This window comes from Grammomys surdaster, unplaced genomic scaffold (assembly GCF_004785775.1).
Source record: "Grammomys surdaster isolate TR1022 unplaced genomic scaffold, NIH_TR_1.0 343, whole genome shotgun sequence".
In the NCBI taxonomy this organism is placed as follows: domain Eukaryota; kingdom Metazoa; phylum Chordata; class Mammalia; order Rodentia; family Muridae; genus Grammomys; species Grammomys surdaster.
In genome coordinates, this window is record NW_021604762.1 from 158,133 (window position 1) to 165,490 (window position 7,358).

Consider the following 7,358-nt stretch of genomic DNA (forward strand, 5'->3'; position numbering starts at 1 on the left):
ACACACAAACAGACACACACACACATACACACAGACACACACACACATACACACACACATACACACACACAGACACACACACAGACACACACATACACACACACACATACACACACAGACACAGACACACACACACATACACACACACACATACACATACACACACACACATACACACACACAGACACACACACAGACACACACACACAGACACACACACACACAGACACACACACACACAGACACACACACACACATACACACACACACACACACAGATCTTTAAAATGTATAGGGGCCAAAGACATGGCTTAGAAGTTACAAAGGCTTGCTGTTCTTAGAGAGGACCAAGTTCAGTTCAGTTCCCAGCACCCATGTGAGGCATCTTATAGGCAGCCGCCTATAACTCCAGGCTAGGGAACTGATGCCTTCTTTTTCAAGTACAAGGCATGAATGTGCCACACATATATACTTACAGGCAAACACTTAGAATAAAAATAAATAAATCTTTTAAAAAAAAAAAGCCAAAACTGGGTTCTTGGGAGGTAAATAGATTCATGAACAATTGACTTGTGACCTCTCTCCGGATGAAATCTCTTCTTGGAGGTCCACTAACAAGAATTGTACCTGCCCCAGGTACTCCCTCAGTGACCAACTCCTTTTTGGGCCAAAATCCATGTAGTTGATGAGGAAGTGTTTGCCTTTGGTGGGAATGGGGACTGTTGTCCATGTTCTTCCTCGGCCAGTCCACTACTGTTGAGCTGAGCCAGCTATGATGATGATGTGGTTTGGAGGGAAGACAGTGAAAAAACAGAGGGCTGGGGACATGGCTCGGTCAGTAAATTGTTTCTTCAGCCTGTCTAAAGGCCTGAGTTTAATTCTAACTAGCACTGATGCTAGCTAAGAATCAAGCATATGTTAACTAGCTATACTCCTGACACTTTAGGAGTGGGGACTAGCTCAAGTTACAAGAGATACTGTCACAAAGACAAAAATAAAATATCCCCACCTCTGCACTCCTCTTAAAAACCAACCAACCAAACAAGCAAACATACACCATTGGAGATGTAATTCACTTGGTAGAAAGCTTGCCCATTGTGCACAAAGCCCTGGGTATAGTCCTCAGCTGTGGGGCTGTGGAAATCCTGAGATGTTCGACCACGTCCGCAGAACCCAGAGACCTAACATACAGCCCCCATGCTAGGTCACAAGGCATGAGACCAACAGGTCTCTGCCTCAAGATTTACGTATTACCTAAAAGCCCCGCCCCTCTTGCCTTTCCAATATAAGCAAGCCCCTTCTGACATTTTTTTGGGAAAGCACGCCATCTTTCAAACTCATCGCCATGTCAATAAATCTCCACGTGTCTCTTGAAATTCTGGACTCACTGTGTAAGTCAAAACTCGAGGGGGGTTGGGGGAGAAGCCTTTCTCTCTGCTGTAACCGCAGTTCCAGAGACTACATCGGCTCCGCTCACAGCGACCAGCCCAGGACCCTGCTGTCACTGAGGCGCATGGCTCGACCTCTTTCCCCACGCCCCCGGTTCGCTGTTGAGTCCCGCCGGAAGTGCCGTAGCGCCCGACAAACTTGCCTGCGCCCCCACCCGCGCCAGGCTGCTCCCACACCGCCACCCGCGACCTCCGGGCGCGAGTTTTGACCCGCACCCGGCCACATAAACCAGGCATATGGTGCAGTGGAAGGATTAGAAGTTTAAGGCCATCTTAAGCTACATAGTGAATTTGAAGCCAGCCTGGGTTACATGAGACCCTGCTTCAAAAAATCAGATCAAACAAGCAGAGGAGAGAGTAGTAAGAATATTGATAACAGGGCCTGGAGGGATGGCTCGGCAGGGGTGAGTATCTGCTGCTCTTGCAGAGGACCTGGAAACCACGAAGTGGCTCACAACTGTCCATAACCCCAGTTCTATGGTTCCAATGCCTGCAGCCATGTATAGAACCCACATGCATGCACTCAGGTAAAATACTCATATACATAAACCAAACCAAAATAAAATAAACATTTAAAAAATACTATTAATAATAAAGCTTGTTGCCGGGCAGTGGTGGTGTATGCCTTTAATCCCAGCACTTGGGAGGCAGAGGCAGGTGGATTTCTGAGTTCAAGCCCAGCCTGGTCTAAAGAGTGAGTTCCAGGACAGCCAGGCTGTACAGAGAAACCCTGTCTCGAAAAACCAAAAAATAAAATAAAATAAAATAAAATAAAATAAAATAAAATAAAATAAAATAAAATAAAATAAAGCTTGTAGTTGGCATGGTGGCACATGCCCCAAATCCCGTCATTCAGACAGCAGAGGTAGGAACTTCACTGCAAGGTCAAGGACACTCTGGCATTTGTAACAAGTTCCAGACCAATAAAATAAAATAACAACAACACTTATGATTCATGATGATAATAATTATAATGGCAAAAGATTTTCACATTCTTGGTTTCATTTACTCATTAAAAGTATATATCAGTGCTAGAGAGATGGCTCAGTAGTTAAGAGCACTGACTACTCATCCAGAGGACCTGGGCTCAATTCCCAGCACCCACACTGCAGCTCACAACTGCCTATAACTCTAGTTCCAGGAGATCTGACCTCTTCTGACCTCTTCTGACCTCTGTGGCACCAGGCATACATATGGTACACAGACATACAGGCAAGAAATCAGTACACATAAATAAATAAATTTAAATATTAAGAAGTAAATTTCAAGATCGTTAGATCATGGGTAGTTAGCTCTTACAGGCAACTAGAACACAGTTACCACCTGCCATTTTGGAGAAACCTACTCCAAGCGTCAAGCCAGGATTTATCAAAGGAAACAGGCCATGAGCAGACGCAGGACTTCCTGAGTGGAGTACACAGTTGTTCCGGTGCACAGTGAACAGATCTAAGAAAGGGGTGCTTGTATTGTAAACAGGCAGCTTTTGTGGAAATTTACCAGCCTGAGTAGTCATAGACCTTGTAAATAGGTAGCCTTGGCAGATAATACCAACTTAGATAAGGTCAAGTGAATCATAGGTAGAGTCATAGCGACCTGTCCCTGAACCTGATACCCTGTTCTGAAAGATATCTGTATTCCCCCTGAACACCCACGCCCCAGTGTCATCCCCTTCCCCACATCCTGCCTTTTTATGTTTACAACCCCTGTGTGAATAAGTAAAAATTATGATTTGAAAAAAGAAAGAAAGAAAGAAAGGGGTGCTTGGTGCTTCTGGGTGCGTGCAAAGGACTCATGGAACAGGAGAAGCCCCATCGTGAACGGTATCAATGACTGGGCGGTGTGATCTGATGAGGATAGTGTATCACAGTCGGAGGGAGGGGCAGAGCAGATTGCTCACATCCTGAGCAAGGGAGCAAAGGAAGAAAGGTCTTATAGGGTCCCTTCTAAGTAGACCCCAGTGACTTAAAGACACTCTTTAAGGTGCTGCTTCCTAAATATCACAGCAGTCCTTCCAATAGCGCCACCTAGGGGACAACGCCTTTGATGTTTGCATCTTTGGGGTGCCTATTAATCAAGTGACAGTATGGGGTAGGCCACTTGGAGTGTAAAGTTTTATGGACAAACACAGAAAAAGGCAATGAATATGTTGATTTTTGTTTATGTGGGTTGATTGTTTGTTTGTTGAGACAGGGTCTCACTATGTACCCCAGCCAGTCTGGCATTTACTGTAGACCAGGCTGGGCTCAAACTGGAATTAATTCTCCTGCTTCTGTTTCTGCTTCCCACATACTAGGCTTGAAGAAGGATGGTACCACCACTCTTAGCTAATGATTTATCATCCGCCTGATTAATGCGTACACCTCACAGTGACATCCCTGAAGTGGGATGTATACATTTTTACTGACTAGAACAAACAGGCTATGAAGTCTTTGGTATCAACATACTGATTTTTCTGTGTGTCTGGAGGGGCTCTTTCTCTTATCCTTCAGTTAGGTGATTAGAGTCAAGTAGAGTATATAACTCAGACCCGACGAAGCCTCAGAGAGACCTTCATGACCCAGTCTGGACCAATGAGAGTTGTCTCTGGCACTGTTGCTTAAAGTTTTGGAGAAGAACTGTATTTTCTATCAAGATTGAAAATAAGTATGGATAAATGTTAGCATCTGTTTATTTACTTGTTTCATTATATGTATATAGTAAAATCTGAAGGCAGCATTTGCCAAAAGTGATATCAATTCATTTAGGACGAACTCAGTGGATTTTACACACTTATATATTATTTGTATATTTTGTATAAAGTGTTTATTTATGTCAAAATATATTTTGATATTATAAATACTACTTTAAAGATGCTTGATATCAAGTAACATATCCTAGCATATATTTTGCTTATAACATTATTATAAAATAATATTAGTGTAAATTTTAAAGTTACATTTTATTATTTTATTTGTTTGTTTAATGTGTGTGTGCATACATGTGGAGGTCAGAGGAAAGCTTGTAGAAGTTGATTCTCTCCTACCATGTGGGTTCCAGGAATAACTCAGGATGTCTGGCTTTGTGGCAAGTACTTTTACCTGCTGAGCCATCTCACCAACCCATAATACTAGTGTGAGCTTTACACTAATTCATACTGAGACAGGAATGCTTTGCCCCTCAAGTGTCTGTCCCACCCTCTTGTCTGAAATCCAGCTGTAATCCCTGCATCTGGTTTCCTGTTACTGGTCCTCTGAGAGAAACTGATCTCCTTTGACTAGAGATACAGCACAGTTGGTAGCATGCTTGCTTAGCATGCAGGAAACCTGGGCTCCAGCCTCAGTACTGCACAAAGCAGCTGAGATACTGCAAGCTGAACCAAGTAAGTATGTGTTTGAGGCTGGCCTGGGATAGATGAAAGCAAAAAACAAGACAGCAATCAAAACAAAAGAATTCACAGAAACAATCCTTTTTATACCCAGTACTCCATAGAAACTGAGACTAGGGGATTTGTGAGTTCAAGGCCAAACTGTGCTGGATAGTGAAAGCTTGACACAAAATATATAAGAAAAAAATTTTTTAAAGAAGCAGTTCAGGCCGGGTGGTGGTGGCGCACGCCTTTAATCCCAGCACTTGGGAGGCAGAGGCAGGTGTATTTCTGAGTTTGAGGCCAGCTTGGTCTACAGAGTGAGTTCCAGGACAGCCAGGGCTACACAGAGAAACCCTGTCTCGAAAAGCCAAAAAAAAAAAAAAAAAAAAAAAGCGGTTCAGGGGCTAGAGAGATGGCTCAGCAGTTAAGAGCACTAGCTGCTCTTCCAGAGGACTAGGGTTCAATTCCCAGCACGTATATGGCAGTTCACTACTGTCTGTAACTCCAGTTCCAGGGGATCTGACACCCTCACACCAATACATATGACATAAAGTTAAATAAATTAAAAGAAGCAGTTCAAAACAGAGCATGAGACTTACGAGGCTGGGCTGGTGTTGCCCACACCTCTCACAGAAGTAGGGGAGATTCCCTGCTGACATGGAGGGTCTCCCTCCAAGTGGTAGTCCAGAGGAACTGCAGTGAGCATGTTACAGTGACCTGATTTTGTAGTCTCCTAGGGAGTGCTCAGTGGTTCTCAGATAGACTTAGGTGTCCTTGGTAGCCACTCCATCAGGAAAGGGTCGGCCTCCAGCAGCATTGATGGGCAGCCTGCCTTTGGGCTCAGCAACTTCAGAGACCAATCAGGAGCAGCCCAGCGCGGCCCTTCTCTGGGTTCCAGGTTAGCGGTTTGTCATCACTCCTGGGAATTATTCCTACACTGCCTGAGGCTGCCCAGCAGGTAGGGCCTCTCCTGCTTGTTCCCACTAGAGACAGGGTCCCTGACTGAAGCTCAGCATTAAAAGCCTAAAGCATTCTCTTCCTCGGTGGCAGCCCCAAACCTAAACTTCCCACTGTCTCGCTTACATTGTTTCTTTCCCAGAAGAGGAGGCTCTAGGTTTGTCCTTGCATAACCCAAAGACCTATTAAAATATTTTTCCTAAAAACAAGAGGATTGTTCCCAGAAGAGCACACACTACCACCTCCATAAGAGACAGAGAAAAAAGCAGACTAAAAACCCAAACTCCTGCGTCTCACGGCTATAGTTTGTTTCCTGTGTTTGCATCAGCTATTTCAGAAATAGCAGAGGCCACTCTCTGCACATCCCGTCCATTATAAATCTATCTGGAAAGCTAAGTCTGAAAAAGACGCCACGACCAGACTGGAAGGTTTTATGGGAACATTTCAGTAGGAGGCACAAGGTCAACACGATTCTGTTTCTTCCTTCTTGGAATCGGATGTGGGGACCGAGGGTCAGGTATCAGCTAGCTGCAGGATCAGGGTTAAGGTGTAGGCACTGAGGATGGCGAGTTCTCAGTTCCCTTCCAGCCTCATAACTCTGCCGATCAGCGAGCCCGGGCCGCGCTCAGGTGTGGGTTTCCACCTGCCTCTTCCTGCATTGCATCAGCGGTGGGAGAACCCATCCTCCCACCCTCGCTGCGCCCACAAGTCCTTCCCGCTCACAGAACCTCGCAGCTACTGATAACACCCTTTTGTTCTTGAATGATCCACACCCTTCGGGGGAGGGAATGAGAAAACCTCCAGGGAAAGTGCTACGCGCCTCAGATGCCGGGAAGGAAAAACCTGGGGAGCTCTGTAAGTCCCTTTTAGGGAAGCTTGTTCCCCGGGGCCACCTCCTGGCTGTGGGCTGGGCTTCCAGGCAGCGGAAGTTCTCAGGCACGGGGCAGAGGGGAGCTCTTTTAGGGGAGTCATTAGGGATTGCTTTCCGAGGAATTCTCTGGTGAAGTGTTGGGTGTCTTCCTGTGGCTTCCCACCAGACTCACAATCAGAGCCCAACTCCTTAGAGTGGCATCCAGGTTTCTGTGAACCCTGACCCGGACTTCAATTCTCTTCCCACACCCGAGGAACTCTGGTCACTTAGAACCACCTGCTATTATCTTGGGTTGGCTCTAATTTCTGTGCCTCTGTGACTGTTACATATACTGTCTGATTTGGTACGTCATGTTTTAAACATTTAATTTTTGTGTGCGTGAATGGTTTGGCTGCATGTATATCTGTGTACCACGTGCATGCCTGAAGCCAGCAGAGGCCGGAAGAGGGTTCCTGATCCCTCTGAGCTGGAGTTACAGATGGCTGTGAGCTATCATGTGGGTGCTGGGACAAAGCGCTTGTAACTAGCTTAACTCCTGAGACATCTCTCCAGCGCCTCACTTTTTAAAGAATTCTTTCTTTTCTTTCTTTTTTCTTTTTGTTTGTTTTTTTTCGAGACAGGGTTTCTCTGTGTGTAGCCCTGGCTGTCCTGGAACTCACTCTGTAGACCAGGCTAGCCTCAAACTATAGAACTCAGAGATCCGCCTGCCTCTGCCTCCCAAGTGCTGGGATTAAAG